Consider the following 23,009-nt stretch of genomic DNA (forward strand, 5'->3'; position numbering starts at 1 on the left):
CTTGAGCCCTAGCTCTTGAGTCATGAGACCCTGAAAACTGGAAGGTGGTGCAGCTGGTAGTGAGGTAGGAGGCTGTGGTGCTGTGGTGGTAGGCTGCCCCTCAGCTGAGGTGCCCTCAAGCTTCCGTTTCTTACCACTCTTCATTTCGTCCTTAAGCCAATTCCCGCAAGGAATCTTCTTTTCCTTACTAGGAATAGGAGGAACACAATCAGCTTCAGCCCATTCAACGTCTTCTTTCCTGGCCATTTCAGCAATCAGATAAGGGAATGCAACCTTCTTCCTCCCCACATAATGCACTTTATACATATGGTCCCGGATGATATGTGGGAGGAAGACCGGCTTACCCTCCAAAACAACTCAAATCAGAATAGCCAAGTCAACTAGAATAGATGTCTCGTGAGAGCTTGGCATGACATAGGTGCCTAAGATCTGTTGCCACATCCGGGCTTCACGGACCAGCTGCTTAACTGGTTTCACCCACAGGTTTGTGATCGGTGCCCCTGTTCCAGGCACTACCTGGAATAGCAAACTTCTTCAAAATTCTGTCCCAATTCAATATACCAGGTAGATTTTTGTCTTCTATTGCATTGGCATAGGCACATTTTCCTTTCAGCTTCTGGGGGATCCGAAGGATCTCAGCAATGGCAGCCTCAGTTACTGGAATCTGCTTGCCTCTCTTTTCAGAGCGGGTGTGTAGAAGTTGGAATAAAACTCTATTGCCCAATCTTGATTGTACTCCTTCAATTCCCATTCAATAAAATGCCATCCCCGACTTTCGATGTTCTCATTGACTATGGTGTGCAAGTTGGAAGGGATTTTATTCCATTTAATGACCCTTTCAAAGTGAAGGCTTTTCTGTTGGAAGAAGGCCACAAATTGCTTCTCATAATATCGATTCGGAAAGTTAGATGTGTCCTCTGCCGGGACTCCCATGTCAGGATCAGAGAAGAGACCAGTGCTCTCTTTAGCTGGTTGTTTTCCTTTCCCAGTTGATTTCTTTCCTTTGGCAGGTTGTTTACCCTTGCCAGTGGTCCTCATCCTGGGAGTAAGGGAGTGAGAAAAGGGAAGAAGACGCGAAAAGAGAGGAAGGAGGAGGTCACCGGCATTGATGGTGGCTGATGGAGGCGCGGCTGTGCGGCGGTGATGGAGGCAGGGGTTGAGGAAGAAGAATGGAAGGGAAAAAGGACGAAAGAAGAAGAAAAGGGCAGAAAAATTTGAAAGATTGGGGGAGGTTACAAAAACGGCGTCGTTTTCGTTGCGGGGACTTATATGTCCTGTTTCGAAATAATCCCTACCACGTGGCCTCTGTAACGGCCAGGTCAGCGCCACCTCTGCCAGGTCAGACTTTTTCGTCCAGTCTAAACGCCTGAACTCAATGGAAGGATTGAAATGTCCACGTTTTTCAGGGGTGAGGGACTTGAATGTATTTTTCATTCGTTGAGGACAAAAATGTCTGCGAAAAAAAAAGGTTAGGAACCTATTTGTCCTTTACTCTTATATAAATTATACTACAATTGTATATAATTATTTGTTGTTAAACTAGAGAATCAAATTAATAATTTATTTTTTTATTTTAAAATTATTATAATTAAATGTATATACTCTAATTAAGAAGTAACTACATTAATCTATTAAACATAATTTTTAAATTGAATTTTTAAAATAAAAGAATATTTTAAAATTTTCATTGTTAGAAATCCCGTGATTATGTTTTTAGGTAGTTATATTGAGATTTTATTTTCTAATATATTAGGTATGCTTTTATTTTGATGCTTTTATTATATCATTAATTAATCATTTTTTTCATAATCTTAAAAGAACTATACTTACAGGAAAAATGTGGATATTAATATATGATTATAAAAAAGATAATATTTATATATTATTAAAGTTAAAATTTTTGTATTATTATTTTAAATCAATTAATGGTAGCAATCTATATTATTATATTATTAGGAAAAAAATAATTTTTTTATTTATTACTAATTATACTTAGTGTAGATTATGCAAATTATACTATAATTATACAAAACTATTTGTTTTTAAATTAGAGAATCAAATTATTATATTATTAATAATTTATTTTCTAATTCTAAAAATATTATAATTAAATACATAGACTCTAATTAAAGGATAAATACATTAGTCTATTAAACATAATATTCAAATTGAATTTTAAGAATAAAATAATATTTAAATTTTTTTATTATTGAAAATTCTGTGATTAGTTTATTTAAGGTAGTTATTTCGAGATTTATTTTTTGATATATTGGGCAAGATTTTGAAAACTGAATCAATCATCGAACCGCATTAGTCACTAGTTTATTAGTTTATTGATCCAACCGATTCAATCGTGGTTCAATCAGAAAAATTATTTTATAATAAAATAATAAATAAATTATAAATAAATACCCTAAAAAAATATAAACATCAAAATATTATTCAAACTTTAATGGCTGAATAAATAGTGTAACATTTGCCAAAACTCAAACAAATAGTAGCATTTGCCAAAACTCAGATAAATAAAGTCTCAAAGTATTAAAAGAAACAACCAAGAAACTGTTGAACTTCTCAGAAAACAAGCAAACATTCATGATGTATATCATTCGATGACTAAGATTAAATTATTATTGCATAATGGCATCATACATTCATACTCATACTTTATATGGAAAAATAAGATAAAAACCAAAGACAAAACTTTTTCATCATATCACCATATTTAAAAACTCATATATCCACCTTAAATTAAGACAAAAAAATTAGAGACAATCAAATAAATTAAAGTTCAATTAATCACTGATGAATGACAATAAAATGAAGTTAGAGGCATAATACCTAATAGAAGAACTGAATGACTTATAATTAAAAAATAAGTAAATATTATTCTTCATATATAAAAACAGCGTCATAGAAAAGTTCATCTAAGTCAAATCCAGAACCAAAAAGAAAGCCTTCAAATAAGGAGATTTTGTACAAGGACAAACACAAGAAAGAGTTAAAACAAGATAACAATCAACACAAGAATAATTAGTAAATTATAAGATCAGCATAATAAAAAAAATTACACCAACACTAAATTAAATCGTAATAACACCAATAGGAATAATTGAAAGTTACATATCTATAACACCAACAATTAAATCACAACACCAACAATTAAATCACAATAACACAATAAAAATTACATAGAAGCAACAAATTTTTCCAAAGATTAAGAAAGATTATCAAAATTTCAGACTTTTAGAAAAACTTCAACACTATTTTTTCGAGCACAACACAAAAAAGAAGTAACAAAACAGAGTACAGCACAGCAGCAATGAGCAGAGCTAATCATTCAAAGCAAGAACACTGAACAATACAAAGAATCAAAACAGAGGACAAACATGAATTAACTAATCAATAATCATTCAATCCAAAATAGAGCTAATCATTCAATTATTTAAATTTCAATGAATAGCACTAGCAGAATTCCCAAAAAGTCAATGTTTTGATTAGAACTAAGAACAGATAACGAAAAATTAAAAATAAAAATGAACCCATTACCTTCATTCTGAGCAATCTCAGCAGATGGACAGAAGAACAATGGATACGGAGATCAGACGATGAGCAGGACGATGGACGACGGAAGAAGCGCGACTGAGCAAACGAAAAGCAAACGGGTTGGACTGTTGGAGACTTCGACGGCGACGACCACTGATGAAGACCACCGACGGCAAGCCCATGGAAGACAAAGACCACTGATGCCGAGCTCGAGGAAGACACAGTGACGCCCTGATTGTTCAATGACGGAGAAGCCAGACGAAGGGACTAGCGCACGATAGTCCCTAAGGTAGCATTTAGTGGAGAGACAGAGACAGAAAGACTGAGACTGAGAGACTGAGACTAAGAGACAGAGATTGAAATAAATCTCAGTATTCTGTTTGGTGCAAAATGGGAGACAAGAATTAAAACAAGAATGAAACTTTAATTTAATTTGCACAAAGGGTAAAATTGGAATTAATTAATTGAAATGAAAGTATTTTAGGTATAACATGTTATTAAAGTTTTAATCTCTATCTCTAAAAATTTCAGTCCCGTGTGTCCCTACTTTTTGGAGGTACTGAAATACTGAAATTTTGGAGACAGAGACAGAAATTTTAGTACCAGTCTCTGAACTAACAAACACAATACTGAGCCTCAGTCTCTCAGTCTCTGTCTCAGTAACTCAAAACAAACGCTACCTAAAGGCCTGAACGCAATGGACGGCGCGGACTCCTTGTGGCTGTGGGGGAGACTGAAACCTAAGGTTGTGTTTTGGGGATGGGGAATGATGACTGAAGTGAAGAGATTAGAAGAACCTGGCTCTCAACGTTCTTTTTCTTAACTTAACATTAAATGACGACATTTTTGTTGAACCGAATGGGTCTTGGTTCGGTCTAACCGGCCAATTCTTGGCTGGTTCAACAGTTTGCAAGCAGTTTTGAAATTTACAGTTTCTAACTCTAAACCGAACCGTAATATTATCCGGTTCATGGTTGAACTGGTCTGACCGGCCAATTTATTTCGGTTTCAAAACCATGGGGTATGATTTTATTTTGATACTTTATTATGTCATTAATTAATAATTTCTTTCCTAATCTTAATTAACATTTTACTTATGGAAGCAACATGTATATTAATATATGACGAGGAAGAAAATATTTATATATATTATTAAAGTTATAATACATGTAATAATGTGTTAAATCAATTAATGGTAAGAATATATTTGATTATATTGTTAGAAAAAATATAATATTTGTAAGACTATAAAAAAAATAAAGAATTAACTAATTAAATAAAAGTAAGCAAAAATGGTTAGAAGATTTAAAATTTATAATTTGGGGATTTATGATGAAAATTTAACTTAGAAAATAAATCTTAGTACGAAAATATAATTAATTGTGAAAAAATGCATACCAGCATTAAAATTAATTGTACCGACTTAAGTTTATTCGGTACTATTTGTAAGAAAACTAAAACCCTAAAAATAATAAGAAAAATATTTAGAATAAAAGCACAAACAGTTATCTTAAAGATTTTAGTCCCCAGGTAGGGCCAATAGGCTAAAAGTTTCATCGGGTCTCATTAAAGTCCAAGCCCATGGCCTAAGTTCGAGTTAAACCCCAAACTAGTCCCTGAGATTCACGAAATGCACCGATTTGGTCCCTGACTTTCTAATTGCACTACTTATATCCTCGAGATTGAAAAAATGCACCAAGTTGGTCCCTTCCCATTTTTTCGTCCAAGTTGCTTCCCGGCGGGAGTAACCTGGCAAATTATTGCCACGCTAGACAATAGGAAACGTCGTCGTATTAGGTTTTGGCACTAAATACATAACAAAATGACGCTATTTCAACTAGGAAGGAGTTACAAAATGTTCAAACCCCCATATTCAAAGAGATCACTTTGTCTTCTTCATCTTCTTCGAAGTGAAAGCTCCATATCCTGGCATTCGCGAGTCCTGGTGAGGGTTTTTGTGGTGAAGCAAATTCGAGTCCGTCAGAACCTAGTCATCGTTGGCTCAAAATCGGCGAAGGAAGGAGCAAAGTTTCCTCGCAAAACCAGGTAGGCATGCAATGAATAAAATATTTTTTATTTGTTTTTTATAGTGTTGAAGTATCCATCGTTGTGGATTTGACTTGGAAATTTCATGTTGGTTGATGAAAAACTATTGAGGCTATATTATTAGCTAGGAGTTTTTGCATTGGGTGGTGTGGGTAGGGTTTTCAGAATGCTCTGTTTTCATACAGGAAATAAGGGTGTTTCTATAATGTCAATGTCAATGAAGTAGATGTTTATAAACGATATTGGATTATGTTCTACTGTGGTTTGCTGATTGTATTATTAATAGCGTACATTAGATAAATTATTATACTTTTTTATTCGGTATAGATGAAAAAATTGCTGGATATCATGTTTCATCATAGTGGAACATTTAAGAAGAATGTTGATAGAATATTGGTTTACTCACCTAACAATAGAAGTTGCTTAGGAGATTTAAATGATGATACACTTGATGTTTTCTTCGCGAGAAACTATTTCAAGGAGCTGCGGTATGACAAGCTAAGGTAGTTGAGTGCTGGTGGCTGGTTCCAGGCAGGAGCTTGGAAGTTGGATTGAGAGTTTTGACAAGTAATGATGAATTAAGGGAGACATCTTTCCATGCACAGAGGAATGATGGAGTAGTTGATGTTTATTTTGAACATGGAGTTTTCACACCTGAACTGTTGGAGGAGAAAGGAGCTATAATGTTACTTGATTATGAAGCACAAGAGATTTCTGATGGTGACTTAAAGACTAACAAGAACACATCTGAGGATACCTCAAATCAAACCCCATATGACAAATTGGTGCACGAAATTACAATCACACTTTTGTAACTCCGCAAAACTAACCAGCAAGTGCACTGGGTCGTCCAGGTAATACCTTACGTGAGTAAGGGTCGATCCCACGGAGATTGTCGGCTTGAAGCAAGCTATGGTTATCTTGTAACTCTTAGTCAGGATATCAATAATTTTCAGATTTAATTGTAAAAAGTAAAAGAACATGAAATAAATACTTGTTATGCAGTAATGGAGAACAGGTTGAGGTTTTGGAGATGCTCTGTCTTCTAAATCTCTGCTTTTCTACTACCTTCTTCTTCACACACGCAAGTCTCCTTCCATGGCAAGCTGTATGTTGGTTGATCACTGTTTTCAATGGCTACTATCCGTTCTCTCAGTGAAAATGATCCAAATGCGCTGTCACCGCACAGCTAATCATCTGTCGGTTCTCACTCATGCTGGAATAGGATCCATTGATCCTTTTGCGTCTGTCACTACGCCCAGCACTCGTGAGTTTGAAGCTCGTCACAGTCATCCCTTCCCAGATCCTACTCGGAATACCACAGATAAGGTTTAGACTTTCCAGATCTCAGGAATGGCCGCCAATTGATTCTAGCTTATACCACGAAGACTCTGATCTGAATCAGGAGGCTAAGAGATAAGCACTCAATCTAAGGTAGAATGGAGGTGGTTGTCAGACACGCGTTCATAGGTTGAGAATGGTGATGAGTGTCACGGATCATCACATTCATCAAGTTGAAGTACGAGTGAATATCTTAGAATAGAAACAAGCGTGATATAATGGAAAACAGTAGTAATTGCATTAATTCATCAAAACACAGCAGAGCTCCTCATCCCCAACCATGGGGTTTAGAGATTCATGCCATAGAAGATACAATATGAAACCTGTAGAGTGTCATGAGGTACAAGATGAATCACTAAAAGTAGTTTTTATAATAAACTAGTGACCTAGGGTTACAAAAATATGAGTAAGCTAGAATAGTTAGTGTAGAAATCCACTTCCGGGGCCCACTTGGTGTGTGCTTGGGCTGAGCATTGAAGCTTTCACGTGTAGAGACCTTTCTTGGAGTTAAACGCCAGCTTTTGTGCCAGTTTGGGCGTTTAACTCCAGCTTTTATGCCAGTTCTGGCGTTTTAACGCTAGAATTTCTATGCTGACTTGAAACGCCGATTTGGGCCATCAAATCTCGAGCAAAGTATGAACTATTATATATTGCTGGAAAGCCCAGGATGTCTACTTTCCAACGCAATTGAGAACGCACCAATTGGGCTTCTGTAGCTCCAGAAAATCTACTTCGAGTGCAAGGAGGTCAGAATCCAACAGCATCTGCAGTCCTTTTTCAGCCTCTGAATCAGATTTTTGCTCAGGTCCCTTAATTTCAGCCAGAAAATATCTGAAATCACAAAAAAACACACAAAATCATAGTAAAGTCCAGAAATATTATTTTTGAATAAAAACTAATAAAAATATAATAAAAACTAAATAAAACATACTAAAAACAATGCAAAAAAGCGTATAAATTATCCGCTCATCACAACACCAAACTTAAATTGTTGCTTGTCCCCAAGCAACTGAAAATCAAATATGATAAAAAGAATAGAATATACAATGAATTCCAAAAACTTCTATGAAGATCAGTCTTAATTAGATGAGCGGGGCTTTTAGCTTTTTGCTTCTGAACAGTTTTGGCATCTCACTTTATCCTCTGAAGTTCAGAATGATTGGCATCTATAGGAACTCAGAATTCAGATGGTGTTATTGATTCTCCTAGTTCAGTATATTGATTCTTGAACACAACTACTTTATGAGTCTTGGTCGTGACCCAAAGCATTTTGTTTTCCAGTATTACCACCGGATACATAAATGCCACAGACACATAACTGGGTGAACCTTTTCAGATTGTGACTCAGCTTTGCTAGAATCTCCAATTAGAGGTGTCCAGAGCTCTTAAGCACACTCTTTTTTGCTTTGGACCACGACTTTAACTGCTCAGTCTCAAGCTCTTCACTTGACACCTTCACGCCACAAGCACATGGTTAGGGATAGCTTGGTTTAGCCGCTTAGGTCAGGATTTTATTCCTGTGGGCCCTCCTATCCACTGATGCTCAAAGCCTTGGATCCTTTTTATTTTACCCTTGCCTTTTGGTTTAAAGGGCTATTGGCTTTTTTTGCTTGCTTTTTCTTTTTCTCTTTTTCTTTCTTTTTTTTCGCATATGTTTTTTTTTTCTGCAAGCTTTTCACTGCTTTTTCTTGCTTCAAGAATCATTTTTATGATTTTTCAGATTATCAAATAACATTTCTCCTTTTCCATCATTCTTTCAAGAGCCAACAATTTTAACATTCATGAACAACAAATTCAAAAATATTTACTGTTGAAGCATTCATTTAGAAAAATAAAAAGTATTGCCACCACATCAAAATAATTAATCTGTTTTAAAATTCGAAATTCATGTACTTTTTCTTTTTGCAATTAAAAACATTTTTCATTTAAGAAAGGTGATGGATTCATAGGACATTCATAACTTTAAGACATAAATTTTAAATTTTATTAATCATGGAATGAAAATAAGACTCAAAAATAAATATAAGAGCAAACCAATAATAATAGAAGACAGAAAATTAAAAACAGAAAAATAAATGACTCTTAAAATAGATTCCTAATAATAAAGGTTATCACAGAGTTAGGACTCAATAACCTTGATTTTGAGCAGTGGATGCTCCTTCAATCTGGGGGGTGCTTGGTCCTTCAAGGGAGAGCTTCTGGCGCTTCAGCTCCTGTAGCTCACGCCCCTGCTTCTCCTGTTCCTTAAGCAACTTGCAGAGCATGCAGTTTTGATTCTGCTGTTCTTCCTTAAGTTAATCCACAGCTTCTTGCAGCTTGGTGACAGATGCTTCTAGGCGGGTCCAGTAGTCAATTTCAGGGATTTCTGGGATGAACTCCTGTGCCCTCCTCTTGATGGAGTTGTCTTGCACTTGTTGTCCTTCCATTGACTTTTTGGTGATTGGATGTTTGATTGGGATGAATTCATCTACTCCCATCCTCACCCCAACATCTTTACATAGCAGAGAAATTAAGCTTGGGTATGCCAATTTGGCTTCAGTGGAGTTCTTGTTTGCAATTGTGTAAATCTCACAAGAAATTAGATGATGAATCTCCACTTCGTTTCCCAGCATAATACAATGAATCATCACCACTCTTTTGACAGTGACCTCAGAGCGGTTGCTAGTGGGCAGTATGGAACGCCCAATGAAGTCCAACCAACCTCTTACGACTGGTTTGAGATCTCCTCTCTTGAGTTGGTTTAGGACACCTTTTGAATTGGTTATCCACTTAGTTCCAGGGAGGCATATGTCCTCTAGAACTTGGTCCAACCCCTTATCTTCTCTCACCATTCTCCTATTAAAGGATTCTGGATCATCTTGTAGTTGAGGCAATTTGAAGACCTCTTTTATTTTGTCCAGATGGAAGTAAATAATCCTTCTTCTGACCATGGTTCGGTAGGTATGAAAGGCAGTTCCAGTTATTCTCTGCTTATCTGTCAGCCACAGATTTGAATAGAATTTCTGAACCATGTTTCTTCCAACCCTTATTTCAGGATTAGCTAGAATTTCCCATCCTCTGTTTCGAATTTGCTCTTAGATCTCCAGATATTCGTCTTCTTTCAGATCGAATTTAACTTCCGGGATCACTAATCTTAGACCCATTATTTTATGGTAATGGTCTGCATGTTCTTTGGTGAAGAACCTCTCTTGATTCCAAAGACTCTTTGGAGTATTCTCTTTCTTGCCTCTTGAATTGGTTTGTTTTCCCTTAGGAGCCATGATCTTGATGAGTCTTAGCTCAGTGATCACGGAAAAACACACCAAGCTTAGAGGGTTGCTTGCCCTCAAGCAAAAGAAAGGAAAGAGGAGAGAAAGGAGGAGAGGCAAATTTGAATGGTGGAGAGGAGGGGATGGCCGAATGTGTATTTATAAGTGGAGGGAAGGGATTTCGAAAATTTTGAAAAAGATATGACATAAAGATATGATTGGTGGAAGAAAATAGAATCATGATATGAAAAAGATGAGATTTTTAAATGAAAAAGATATAAAGAGGTTAAATCTGAAAATTTGTTTATGCATCTAAGAATTAAGAGATGATATAATGAGTTGGAAAAGATTTAGAAAGAAATTGAAAAGATACTTGAGTTTTTGAAGAAGATATGGGAAGGATTTGAAAGAAATTTGATAAGAGATTTAGAAAATTGTGGAATTTTTGAAAATTAAGGGTGAATGATGAAAGTTTGAAACATGTTCATGCAGAAAATTATGAGTCAAAACATGAAAATTTGAAAAATTTTGAAGTGAAAAACAAAATCCTCTCCCCCTATCTTTCTGGCGTCAAACGCCCAGAATGGTATCCATTCTGGTGTTTAACGCCCATAAGTTAGCCATTGTGGGCGTTTAACGCCCAGCCAGGTACCCTGGCTAGCGTTAAACGCCAGAAATCCTTTGTTACTGGGCGTTTTTCTAAACGCCCAGGATGCTACAATTCTGGCGTTAAACGCCCAGAATGGTACCCATTCTAGCGTTTAACACCCAAAATGGTACCTTTACCATTCTGGGCGTTTAACGCCCAAAATGCTCCTTACTGGCATTTTCTTGCCAGTGAGCTCCTTTTCTCTACTTTTTGCGCTGAATCCTTCTGTAACTCTGTGAATTCCTTCAATTTTGATGATTAATCTTTGAAGAAAATTTATATCAAACTTCTATAAGTATTAATTAAAACAAATAACTTGCTAATGGCTGGGTTGCCTCCCAGCAAGCGCTTCTTTATTGTCTTTAGCTGGACCTTGACTGAGCTTTATTCAAGCCTCAGTTTTGAGCATTTTTGCTCAAAATTGCTTTCAAGATAATGTTTGATTCTCTGTCCATTAACAATGAACTTTTTATCAGAGTGAAAATCCTGAAGCTCAACATATCCATATGGTGACACACTTGTAATCACATATGGTCCCCTCCACCGGGATTTCAATTTCCCGAGGAATAGTCTGAGCCTAGAGTTGAAGAGCAGAACCTTCTGTTCTGGTTCAAAGACTCTAGATGACAGTTTCTTGTCATGCCACTTTTTTGCTTTCTGCTTATAAATTTTAGCATTTTCAAAAGCATTGAGTCTGAATTCCTCTAACTCATTCAGCTGGAGCAATCTTTTCTCTCCAGCTAACTTAGCATCCAGGTTTAGGAATCTGGTTGCCCAGTAGGCCTTATGTTCCAGTTCCACGGGAAAATGACAGGCCTTGCCATACACAAGCTGGTATGGAGAGGTTCCTATAGGAGTCTTGGATGCTGTTCTGTATGCCCACAGAGCATCATCCAAGCTTTTTGCCCAATCCTTTCTACAGGCAATTACAGTCCATTCCAGGATTCTTTTTAGTTCTCTATTAGAGACTTCAGCCTGCCCATTTGTCTGTGGGTGATATGGAGTTGCTATTTTGTGGCTAATTCCATATCGGACCATAGCAGAGTATAGCTGCTTATTGCAGAAATGAGTGCCCCCGTCACTGATTAGTACTCTGGGGACGCCAAATCTGCTGAAGATATGTTTCTGGAGGAACTTCAGCATGGTCTTAGTATCATTAGTGGGTGTGGCAATTGCTTCTGCCCATTTAGATACGTAGTCTACTGCCACCAGAATGTAAGTGTTTGAGTATAATGGTGGGAAAGGACCGATGAAGTCAATACCCCATACATCAAACAACTCAATCTCTAAGATCCCTTGTTGAGGCATGGCATAACCATGAGGCAAGTTGCCAGCTCTTTGGCAACTGTCACAGTTACGCACAAACTCTCGGGCATCTCTATAGAGAGTAGGCCAGTAGAAGCCACATTGGAGGACCTTAGTGGCTGTTCGCTCACCTCCGAAATGTCCTCTATACTGTGATCCATGGCAGTGCCATAGGATCTTCTGTGCCTCTTCTCTGGGTACGCATCTGCGGATCATTCCGTCTGCACATCTCTTAAAGAGATATGGTTCATCCCATAAGTAGTACTTTGCATCTGAAATTAGTTTTTTCGTCTGCACCCTGTTGTACTCTTTGGGTATGAACCTCATAGCTTTATAATTCGCAATGTCTGCAAACCATGGTGCTTCCTGAATGGCGAAAAGTTGCTCATCCGGAAAGGTTTCAGAGATCTCAGTAGGAGGGAGGGACGCCCCTGCTACTGGTTCTATCTGGGACAGGTGATCAGCTACCTGGTTTTCTGTCCCTTTTCTGTCTCTTATTTCTATATCAAACTCTTGCAGAAGCAACACCTATCTTATGAGCCTGGGTTTTGAATCCTACTTTGTGAGTAGGTATTTAAGAGCAGCATGGTCAGTATACACAATCACTTTTGAACCTACTAAATAGGATCTAAACTTGTCAATGGCATAAACCACTACAAGTAACTCTTTTTCTGTAGTTGTGTAATTCTTCTGTGCATCATTTAAAACACGGCTAGCATAGTAAATGACGTGCAGAAGCTTGTTATGCCTCTGTCCCAACACTGCACCAATGGCATGGTCACTGGCATCACACATTAGTTCGAATGGTAATGTCCAGTTTGGTGCAGAGATGACTGGTGCTATGACCAGCTTAGCTTTCAGGGTCTCAAACGCCTGCAGACACTCTGTGTCAAACACAAATGGCGTGTCAACAGCTAGCAGATTGCTCAGAGGTTTTGCTATTTTCGAAAAATCCTTTATAAACCTCTTATAGAATCCTGCATGCCCTAGAAAGCTTCTGATTGCCTTAACATTGGCAGGTGGTGGTAATTTTTCAATTACCTCCACTTTAGCTTGATCCACCTCTATTCCCTTATTTAAAATTTTATGCCCAAGGACAATTCCTTCAGTCACCATAAAGTGACATTTTTCCCAGTTTAAAACTAGGTTGGTCTCTTGGCATCTTTTCAGAACAAGTGCTAAATGGTCAAGACAGGAGCTGAATGAGTCTCCAAATACTGAAAAGTCATCCATGAAGACTTCCAGAAATTTCTCTACCATATCAGAGAAGATAGAGAGCATGCACCTTTGAAAGGCTGCAGGTGCATTGCATAGACCAAAGGGCATCCTTCTGTAGGCAAATACTCCAGAAGGACATGTGAATGCTGTTTTCTCTTGGTCCTGAGGATCTACTGCAATTTGGTTGTAACCTGAATAGCCATCCAAAAAGCAGTAATAATCATGACCTGCTAGTCTCTCTAGCATCTGGTCTATGAATGGTAAAGGAAAATGATCCTTTCTGGTGGCTGTATTGAGCCTTCTGTAGTCAATACACATACGCCACCCTGTAACTGTTCTTGTGGGAACCAGTTCATTCTTTTCATTGTGAACCACTATCATGCCTCTCTTTTTGGGTACAACTTGGATAGGACTTACCCAGGGGCTATCAGAAATAGGATAAATAATCCTAGCCTCTAGTAACTTAGTGACTTCTTTTTGCACCACCTCCTTCATGGCTGGATTTAGCCGCCTTTGTGGTTGAACCATTGGCTTAGCATCATCCTCCAATAGGATCTTGTGCATGCATCTTGCTGGGCTAATGCCTTTAAGATCACTTATGGACCACCCAAGAGCTATCTTATGTGTCCTTAACACTTGAATTAGTGCTTTCTCTTCCTGTGGATTTAAAGCAGAGCTTATGGTCACTGGAAAAGTGTCACCTTCTCCCAGAAATGCATATTTCAGGGATGGTGGTAGTGGTTTGAGCTCGGGTTTAGGAGGCTTATCCTCTTCCTGAGAAATTTTCAGAGGTTCTTTTATTTCCTCTGATTCCTCCAGATCAGGCTGAACATCTTTAAAGATGTCCTCTAGCTTTGATTCGAGACTTTCAGTCATATTGATCTCTTCCACCAAAGAGTCAATAATATCAGTGCTCATGCAGTCATTTGATGTGTCTGGATGCTGCATAGCTTTGACAGCATTTAACTTGAACTCATCCTCATTGACTCTCAGGGCACTTCCCCTTTTTGTACATCAATAAGAGTTCGTCCAGTTGCTAGGAAAGGTCTTCCTAGAATGAGAGTTGCACTTTTGTGCTCCTCCATTTCCAGCACTACAAAGTTAGTGAGAAAAGCAAATGGCCCAACCTTGACAATCATGTCCTCAATTATGCCTAATGGATATTTAATGGAGCCATAAGCAAGTTGAAGACATATCCGGGTTGCTTTGACTTCTTCAGTCAAGCCAAGTTTTCTAATAGTGGATACAGGTATTAGGTTGATACTTGCTCCAAGGTCACATAGAGCTGTCTTGGAACAAGCACCCTCTAATGTGCATGGTATCATAAAGCTTCCTGGATCTTGAAGCTTCTCTGGTAAGCTTTTCAGAATGATTGCACTGCATTCTTCAGTGAGAAACACCTTTTCAGTTTCTCTCCAATCCTTCTTATGACTTAAGATCTCTTTCATGAACTTAGCATAAGAGGGTATTTGCTCAAGTGCCTCTGCAAATGGGATCTTTATCTCAAGAGTCCTGAGATAGTCTGCAAAGTGGGCAAATTGTTTATCCTGCTCCACTTGGCAGAGTTTCTAAGGGTAAGGCATCTTGGCTTTATATTCTTCAACCTTAGTTGTTGCAGGTTTATTCCCTACAGAGGTGGTTGGGGAAGCTGAAGAACTGAAGATTGATGGTTTAGAAGTTATAGTAAACTCTCGTTGCAAGTATAGTTACTAAACCAAGCAATCAACCTTTCTTACAAACATTTTGGTTGTCACAAGTAACAAACCCCTTTAAAATTGATAACCGAGTATTTAAACCTCGGGTCGTCTTCTCAAGGAATTGCAGGGAGGTATGTTCTTATTATTGGTTATGAGTTTTGTAAATTGGGGGTTTTGAGAGTAAGGAATAAGTAATTTAAATGACAAGTAAAATAAATTAACAATAATAAAATCTCTTGGCAAGGTATAAGAACTGGAAGTCCTATCCTAGTTATCCTTATCAATTGTGATGAGAATTGGATTTTTCTCCTACTTTGTTAACCTCTAACTATGAAGGTAAGTTAAGTGGATGAATTAATTTTGATTCCTCAGGTCCTAGTCTTTCCTTGGGAAAGGCTAGAGTTAGTGGAAGTCGAATTAATTCTTGAAGAATTCCAATTTTCAATCAACAATGAGTTTGATAACTCAAGTGTCTCCAATGACTCAACCAAAACCAAAAAGGGAAAAATCTAAATAGGAATCATAAACTGAAATACCTCAAATTATTAATTAAGAAAATCCTAACATGAAGGGTTCATAAGCCAGTTGGGCAACATAAGTCGAATATAAATAAAAAGCATTAGAGTATATAAAAGTAAAAGAGAAACATAAATTAAAGGAACATTGAACCTGTGATGAAGAAGAAATAATCCTAAATCCTAAAACTAAATCCTAAGAGAGAGGAGAGAGCCTCTCTCTCTCTCTAAAAACTACATCTAAAACTAAAATTATGAATTATGAGCTTTTTCTTATGAATGAATAGATTCCCCACTTTATAGCCTCTAATCTGTGTTTTCTGGGCCGAAAACTGGGTCGAAAACAGCCCAGAAATCGCTGGAGAAGAAAACTGCCATGCTAATTTTCGGAACTGCGAGCGTCTGCGTGGAGCGCGCATTCGCATCGCTTAGAGTCAGGGAAACTATGGCTTATTATATATTAAATCAAAGCCCCGGATGTTAGCTTTCCAATGCAACTGGAACCGCATCGTTTGGATCTCTGTAGCTAAAGTTATAGCCGTTTGAGTGCGAAGAGGTCAGGCTGGACAGCTTAGCAATTTCTCCAACTTCTTGTATTCCTTCCACTTTTGCATGCTTCCTTTCCATCCTCTGAGCCATTCCTGTCCTGTAATCTCTGAAATCATTTAACACACATATCAATGCATCTAATGGTAATAAGAGAGGATTTAAACATAGGGAACTTAAGGCCAAAGAAGCATGTTTTCAATCAAAGCACATAATTAGGAAGGCAAATGTAAAACCATGCAAATAGTATGAATAAGTGGGTAAAGAGTTGATAAAAACCACTCAATTGAGCACAAGATAAACCATAAAATAGTGGTTTATCAACCTTCCCACACTTAAACATTATCATGTCCTCATGCTAAGCTCAAGAGAAGCTATAAATGAGTGAAGAGGAATGATAGAATGTATGAAATGCAACCTATCTGTATGAATGCAACTACATGCAAAATGTTTCTACCTACTTGGTTAAAAGTAAATAAGCTCTTCAAGACAAACATAAATCAGATTTCACTAACTCAAATCATACAATAAAAAGCAAGTAAACTTGTAAGAAGATAGCTCATGAAAGCAGGGAACATAGAATAAAGCACTGAACCCTTACTGGTAGTGTATATCACTCTAACTCTCAAGTGTATAGGGTAATTCACTCTATTCTCCTCTAATTATGCTTTCTAAACTTTGTTCTTCATCTAACCAATCAACAAAAAATTAGTATATTAATGCAAACATCATGAGGTCTTTTCAGGGTTGTAATGGGGCTGAGATAAAGGTAAGGGTACATGTATGGCCAAGTGAGCTATAATATGAATCTTTGACTAACCTAAGCTCTCACCTAATATACATATACTCTATATACTGTTAAATTCATGCCTAGCTACCCATAATTCCCACTTTTGTATTATTCCCATACTCATGTACCATATTTCTTTAAATTATCACATGTGCATTGATCTTTTTATTAACTTAGCATTGGGGTAATTTTGTCCCCTTATTTATTTACTTATTTATTGAATATTTTTGGTTTTTTCTCTCTTTTTTTTGTAGAGAAATAAACATAACTTATCAATGCACATGAATTTTTCCATTATTTTTCTATTTTGGTTTTTTCATGAGTCGGTTCCCAAATTCCCAATATTAAAACATGATACATTCCCTTATCAACCCATGTTCCCACAATTTCCCCACACTTAGTTGATGCACAATCTCTATCTTAAGCTAACCAAAGATTCAATTGGGGTATTTAATTTGTTTTTCTGCTTAAGGCTAGTGATGTGGTAAAATATAGAATAAATGGGATTAAAAAGGCTCAAGGTGGCAAACAAAGGTGATTGAAAGGGTAGGCTTATTTGGGATAAGTGTAAAAATTCAAATAATGGCCTCAATCATATGCAAGCATGTAAATACACTAAATAATGGACATACAGACTGGAACAAAATATAGATTACAATCATAGAGAAGAAAACACACAAGAATAAAATTTATGGTTAAATAATGTAACCATATAAATAAGCTCAAAGTCTCACAGGTTGTGTGTTCTTAGCTTTTTAAACTATGTTCCAAATACAACTTCAAACAAGTTTTAATAGAAAAGTTTTTAATTTAAATTAGTGAAATATTATAAAAATTTCTTGAAAAAGAAAATACTACTTTAACCAAGCAGTGGTAAAATATGCACAAAATCAAGAGAATATGCAATCAAACATGCAAATGCAATAATGAACAAACAAAGAAAATAGAGTATTGGTGTTGAAAAGAAGGTAACTAACCCCTGGAAGTCGGTGATAAACCCATATTTTATGATATATTTTGTGCCAAATTTAAGTGATTTATTTAATCCTTCACTCACTTATTCATGTTAATTGCATGGTTTTACTTTCCCTTCCTTATTATGTGATGTATGTGAAAAACATGTTTCCTATGCTTTAAAAGTAATTATTTTAATTACCCTTTACTTCCATTCGATGCCGTGATTCGTGTGTTGAGTAGTTTCAGATCTTCTAAGGCAGGAATGACTTAAAGGATGGAAAGGAAACATACAAAATTAGAAGGAAAGCATAAAATGGAGTTTTTGAAAAAACTGGCAGTGACGCGATCGCATAGACGACACGGCCGCATGCCAGCACAAAATGGTAGTGATGCGACCGCGTGATTGACGCGATTGCGCGCCTTAAGCGAAATGCATATGACACGGACGCCTGACTGAAGCGATCGCGTGACAAGGAAAACTCCAATTGACGCGACCGTGTGACCCACGCGGACACGTGACAGAGGCCACGCACCAGAAATTACAGAAAATACTCCCAGCAATTTCTGAAGCCCTTTTTGGCCCAAATCCAAGTCCAGAAGGCACAGATCAGAGATTATGAAGTGGAGGAATGCATCCATTCAGAGGAGAGTCTCCAATTTAGTTAGTATTCATGAATTAGATGTAGTTTTAAGGGAGAGGTTCTCTCCTCTCTCTTTTAGGATTTAGAATTAGGATTTCTTTTGCTTTCAGGATTATCTCTTTTCATCAGGTTCAATATTCCTTTTATTTAGCTTCTCAATTTAATTTATGAATCCTTCTATGTTACAGATTATTCTTTGAATTAATGTTATTTGAGGTATTTCAGTTTATTATTGCTTTCTTTTATTTATGTTACTGTTGCTTCCAATCTGAAGACATTTTTATTCCGGTAGATTTACTTTTTCCCTTTTTGGTCTTGGTTAAGAAACCAGTAACTCAGGAGTTATCAAACTCAAACATGATTGATAATTGTTATCTTTGCTAATTGAACTGAACTTCAATAATCCCAATCTTTCCTTAGGGATTAACTAGGATTTGAAGATCAAACTAATTAGTCACTTGACCTTTCTTTACTTTAAGTAAAGATTAACTGAGTGGAATTAAGATTCAATCTTCATCATCATTGATAAGGATAACTAGGACAGGACTTCTAAATTCTCATACATTACCAAAAGTTTATTTTACAGTTATTTATTTACTTTACAGTCTTTTACTTATTTCAATTACAATTTAAATTACTTGTTCCTCATCTTAAAAACCCCAATTTACAATCTTCATAACCAATAATAAGAACATACTTCCCTGCAGTTCCTTGAGAAGACGACCCGAGGTTTAAATACTTCGGTTATCAATTTTTAAGGGGTTTGTTACTTGTGACAACCAAAACGTTTGTACCAAGGGATTTCTATTGGTTTAGAAACTATATCTACAACGCGACTATTTTTACAAAATTCTTTACTAGCAAAAATCCTAACGTCAGTCGGTATCGACCTCCCCACACTTAAAGATTGCACCGTCCTCGGTGCATGCTAAGATATACAAGTGGATGGGGGTTGTGGTTCCTTAGATGGGGCTCTTTTTGTTCCTTTCCTTACCGGTGGTTTGGGAGTAGGTTTCTCTTTACCCTTCTTGGTGGCCATCCTGAAAAGGGAAAAAGAAAGTAACTTTTTTAAAGCTAAGGGTTAGAGCAAGAAAGAGAGCGGGAAAGGTGGTAATCAATGCACAATAAAGAAGAATGATGTTAACACATGGTCATGACATGTGAAAAGTTCATCAATGGAAATATAGCAAGTTCATGTAATGACAATTAAATGCAAGATATTTATTGGCATGCTGGAAAAGGCATGAGTAGCATAGATTAAGCATTCAATGTCCAAGTGAGATTACCAAGTCTTTCAAACTAACAACATGTTTGTAATGACAATTATATTGAATGAAATTGATATGAAAAAGGGTTTTGTAAAAAGCAAGCATTCAGAGTAGTAGGAGAAAAGATATTGAAAAACAGTGCATAATGCCATACGGGCGTTTTCACAAACACATAGCATACATGGTAAATAATCTAAGGAAAATAATAAATTGAACATGCAAGCAACCCTTTAAATTAATATATAATTGCCAAAAAATTTTGCAACAATCCACAATGACCCAAATAAATTTCCAACACCAATTAAAAGAAAAAGAAAGAAAAAAGAAAACATGTACAATGAAAGTAAAAGGAAAGAGAAAGGAAGAAGAAAACATAAAATAAAGAAGAAAAATAGAAAAGTAAGGAGGGAAGAAGAAAAGAAAAACCTTGATAATGGTGGTGACAGAGAGAGAAAGTAGAAAGTGAGAAGGAGGGAAGAAGGAAGAAAGGGGAAGAAAGAAAGAAGAAGGGAAAAGAAAAAGTAGGATTTGGGGAAGAGAAAGATAAGATATTGACGTTACGATTTTTGCCAGTAAAGAATTTTATAAAAACAGTCGCGTTGTAGGTATAGTTTCTAAACCAACAGAAATCCCTTCGTACAAATGTTTTGGTTGTCACAAGTAACAAACCCCTAAATAAATTGATAACCGAAGTATTTAAACCTCAGTTCGTCTTCTCAAGGAACTGCAGGGAAGTATGTTCTTATTATCGGTTATGGAGATTGTAAATTGGGGTTTTGAAGATGAGGAGCAAGTAATTTAAATTGCAATTGAAATAAGTAAAAGACTGTAAAGTAAATAAATAACTATAGAATAAACTTTTGGCAAGGTATGAGAAATTAGAAGTCCTATCCTAGTTATCCTTATCAATGATGATGAAGATTGAATCTTAATTCCACTCAGTTAGTCTTTACTTAAAGTAAAGAAAAGTCAAGTGACTAATTAGTTAGATCCTCAAATCCTAGTTAATCCCTAAGGAAAGATTGGGATTATTGAAGTTCAATTCAATTAGCAAAGATAACAATTATCAATCATGTTTGAGTTTGATAACTCCTGAATTACTGATTTCTTAACTAAGACCAAAAAGGGAAAAAGTAAATCTACCGGAATAAAAATGTCTTCAGATTGGAAGCAACAGTAATATAAATAAAGGAGAGCAATAATAAACTGAAATACCTCAATTAACATTAATTCAAAAGAGTAATCTGTAACATAGAAGAATTCATAAATTAAATTGAAAAGATAAATAAAAAGGAATGTTGAACCTGATAAAAAGATAATCCTGAAAGCGAATAAAATCCTAAATCTAAATCCTAATCCTAAAGAGAGAGGAGAGAACCTCCCTCAAAACTAAATCTAAATCATGAAAAGTAACTAATTGGAGACTCCCTCTGAATGGATGCATTCCCCCACTTCATAACCTCTGATCTGTGCCTTCTGGACTTGAAATTGGGCCAAAAAGGGCTTCAGAAATTGCTGGGAGCATTTTCTGTAATTTCTGGTGCGTGGCCTTTGTCACGCGGCCACGTGGGTCACGCAGTTGCGTCAATTGGAGTTTTCCTTGTCGCGCGGTCGCGTTAGTCATGCGTCCGCGTCATATGCGTTTCGCTTAAGGCGCGCGATCACGTCAATCACGCGGTCGCGTCGTTGTTAATTCGCACTGGCATGCAGCCGCGTCGTCCATGCGATTGCGTCGTTGCCAGTTTCTTTAAAAACTCTATTTTGTGCTTTCCTTCCAATTTTGTATGTTTCCTTTCCATCCTTTAAGTCATTCCTGCCTTAGAAGATCTGAAATTACTCAACATACGAATCACGGCATCGAATGGTAATAAAGGGAAATTAAAATAATTACTTTTAAAACATAGGAAACATGTTTTTCACATACATCACATAATAAGGAAGGGAAAGTAAAACCATGCAATTAATATGAATAAGTGGGTGAAGGATTGAATAAATCACTCAATTTTAGCACATAATATATCTTAAAATATGGGTTTATCAACCTCTCCACACTTAAACAATAGCATGTCCTCATGCTAAATCAAAGATAAAGAGTAAGGTAAGGTTGAAGTGGTGGAATCTCATGCAATGCAATCTATTCTAAATGCAACTACCTAAATGCATCATGCAATTCTAATTATTTTTATTCACTTGTATATAAAGCTCACATGTAGTTGAATTAATTCACATTTCTCAAGGAATCATATATATAGCCAGACCTCAGATAATGATAAAGCACTTTTACAATTGAGATGGAAAAATATTTTATAAACTTGCAAGACGATTAATAATTCAAGCAGAGATATATGTTAATGAGCTATTGAACTCTCACTGGATTTTGTGTTTTCTCTCTGGTCACTCAGTGTTTATTGGGTTAATCACTCTATTCTTCTTTTTATCCTTACTTTCTATAACTTTGTTCTTCATCTAACTAATCAACAATTATAGAATATATGCATACAAAAGTCATGAGGTCTTTAATTAAGGTTGTAATGGGGCCAAGGTAAAGGTAAGGGTATATGTATAAGGCTAAGTGAGCTAATTGAGCGAATCCTTGATTAGTCTAAGATCTCACCTAACATACATAACTTGTAAAGCAAAGCTTCTTTACATATTTTTCCATATTTTTCCCACTTTTGATGTTACATGCTCATGCATTAGTTTTAATTTTGTCCCATGTGCATTGCTTTATTTTGCATTTGGAAAATTCTTTTGTATCCCCTTTATTCAAATACTGAATATATATATATATATATATATATATATATATATATATATATATATATATATATATATTTTAATGCACATGGTAATTCAATTATTTTGATTTCACATGAGCATGCTTCCCAAAAAATATTTTTATTTTGAATTATTTTATTCTTTTCAACTTTCTACCCTTTGTTTTTATCATACATGTTTCCAATAGGTTTCCCACACTTAAACAATTACACAATTTCTATCTTAAGCTAACCAAGGATTCAACTTGGGATTTTTTATTTTGTTTTTCTGCTTAAGGCTAGTAATGTGGTTTGTAGAATAAGAGGGGATTTAAAGGCTCAAGGGGGCTAACAAGGGTGATGTAAAAGGTAGGCTAATTTGGGATAAGTGAGCTAAAATTAACAATGGCCTCAATCACTCTTTTGGTATGTATTTCTATTCTATAATCGGACATATAGATTAAAACAAAGTAAATAACACCAGAATAA

The sequence above is a fragment of the Arachis hypogaea genome, chromosome 11, assembly GCF_003086295.3.
Source record: "Arachis hypogaea cultivar Tifrunner chromosome 11, arahy.Tifrunner.gnm2.J5K5, whole genome shotgun sequence".
NCBI lineage: Eukaryota > Viridiplantae > Streptophyta > Magnoliopsida > Fabales > Fabaceae > Arachis > Arachis hypogaea.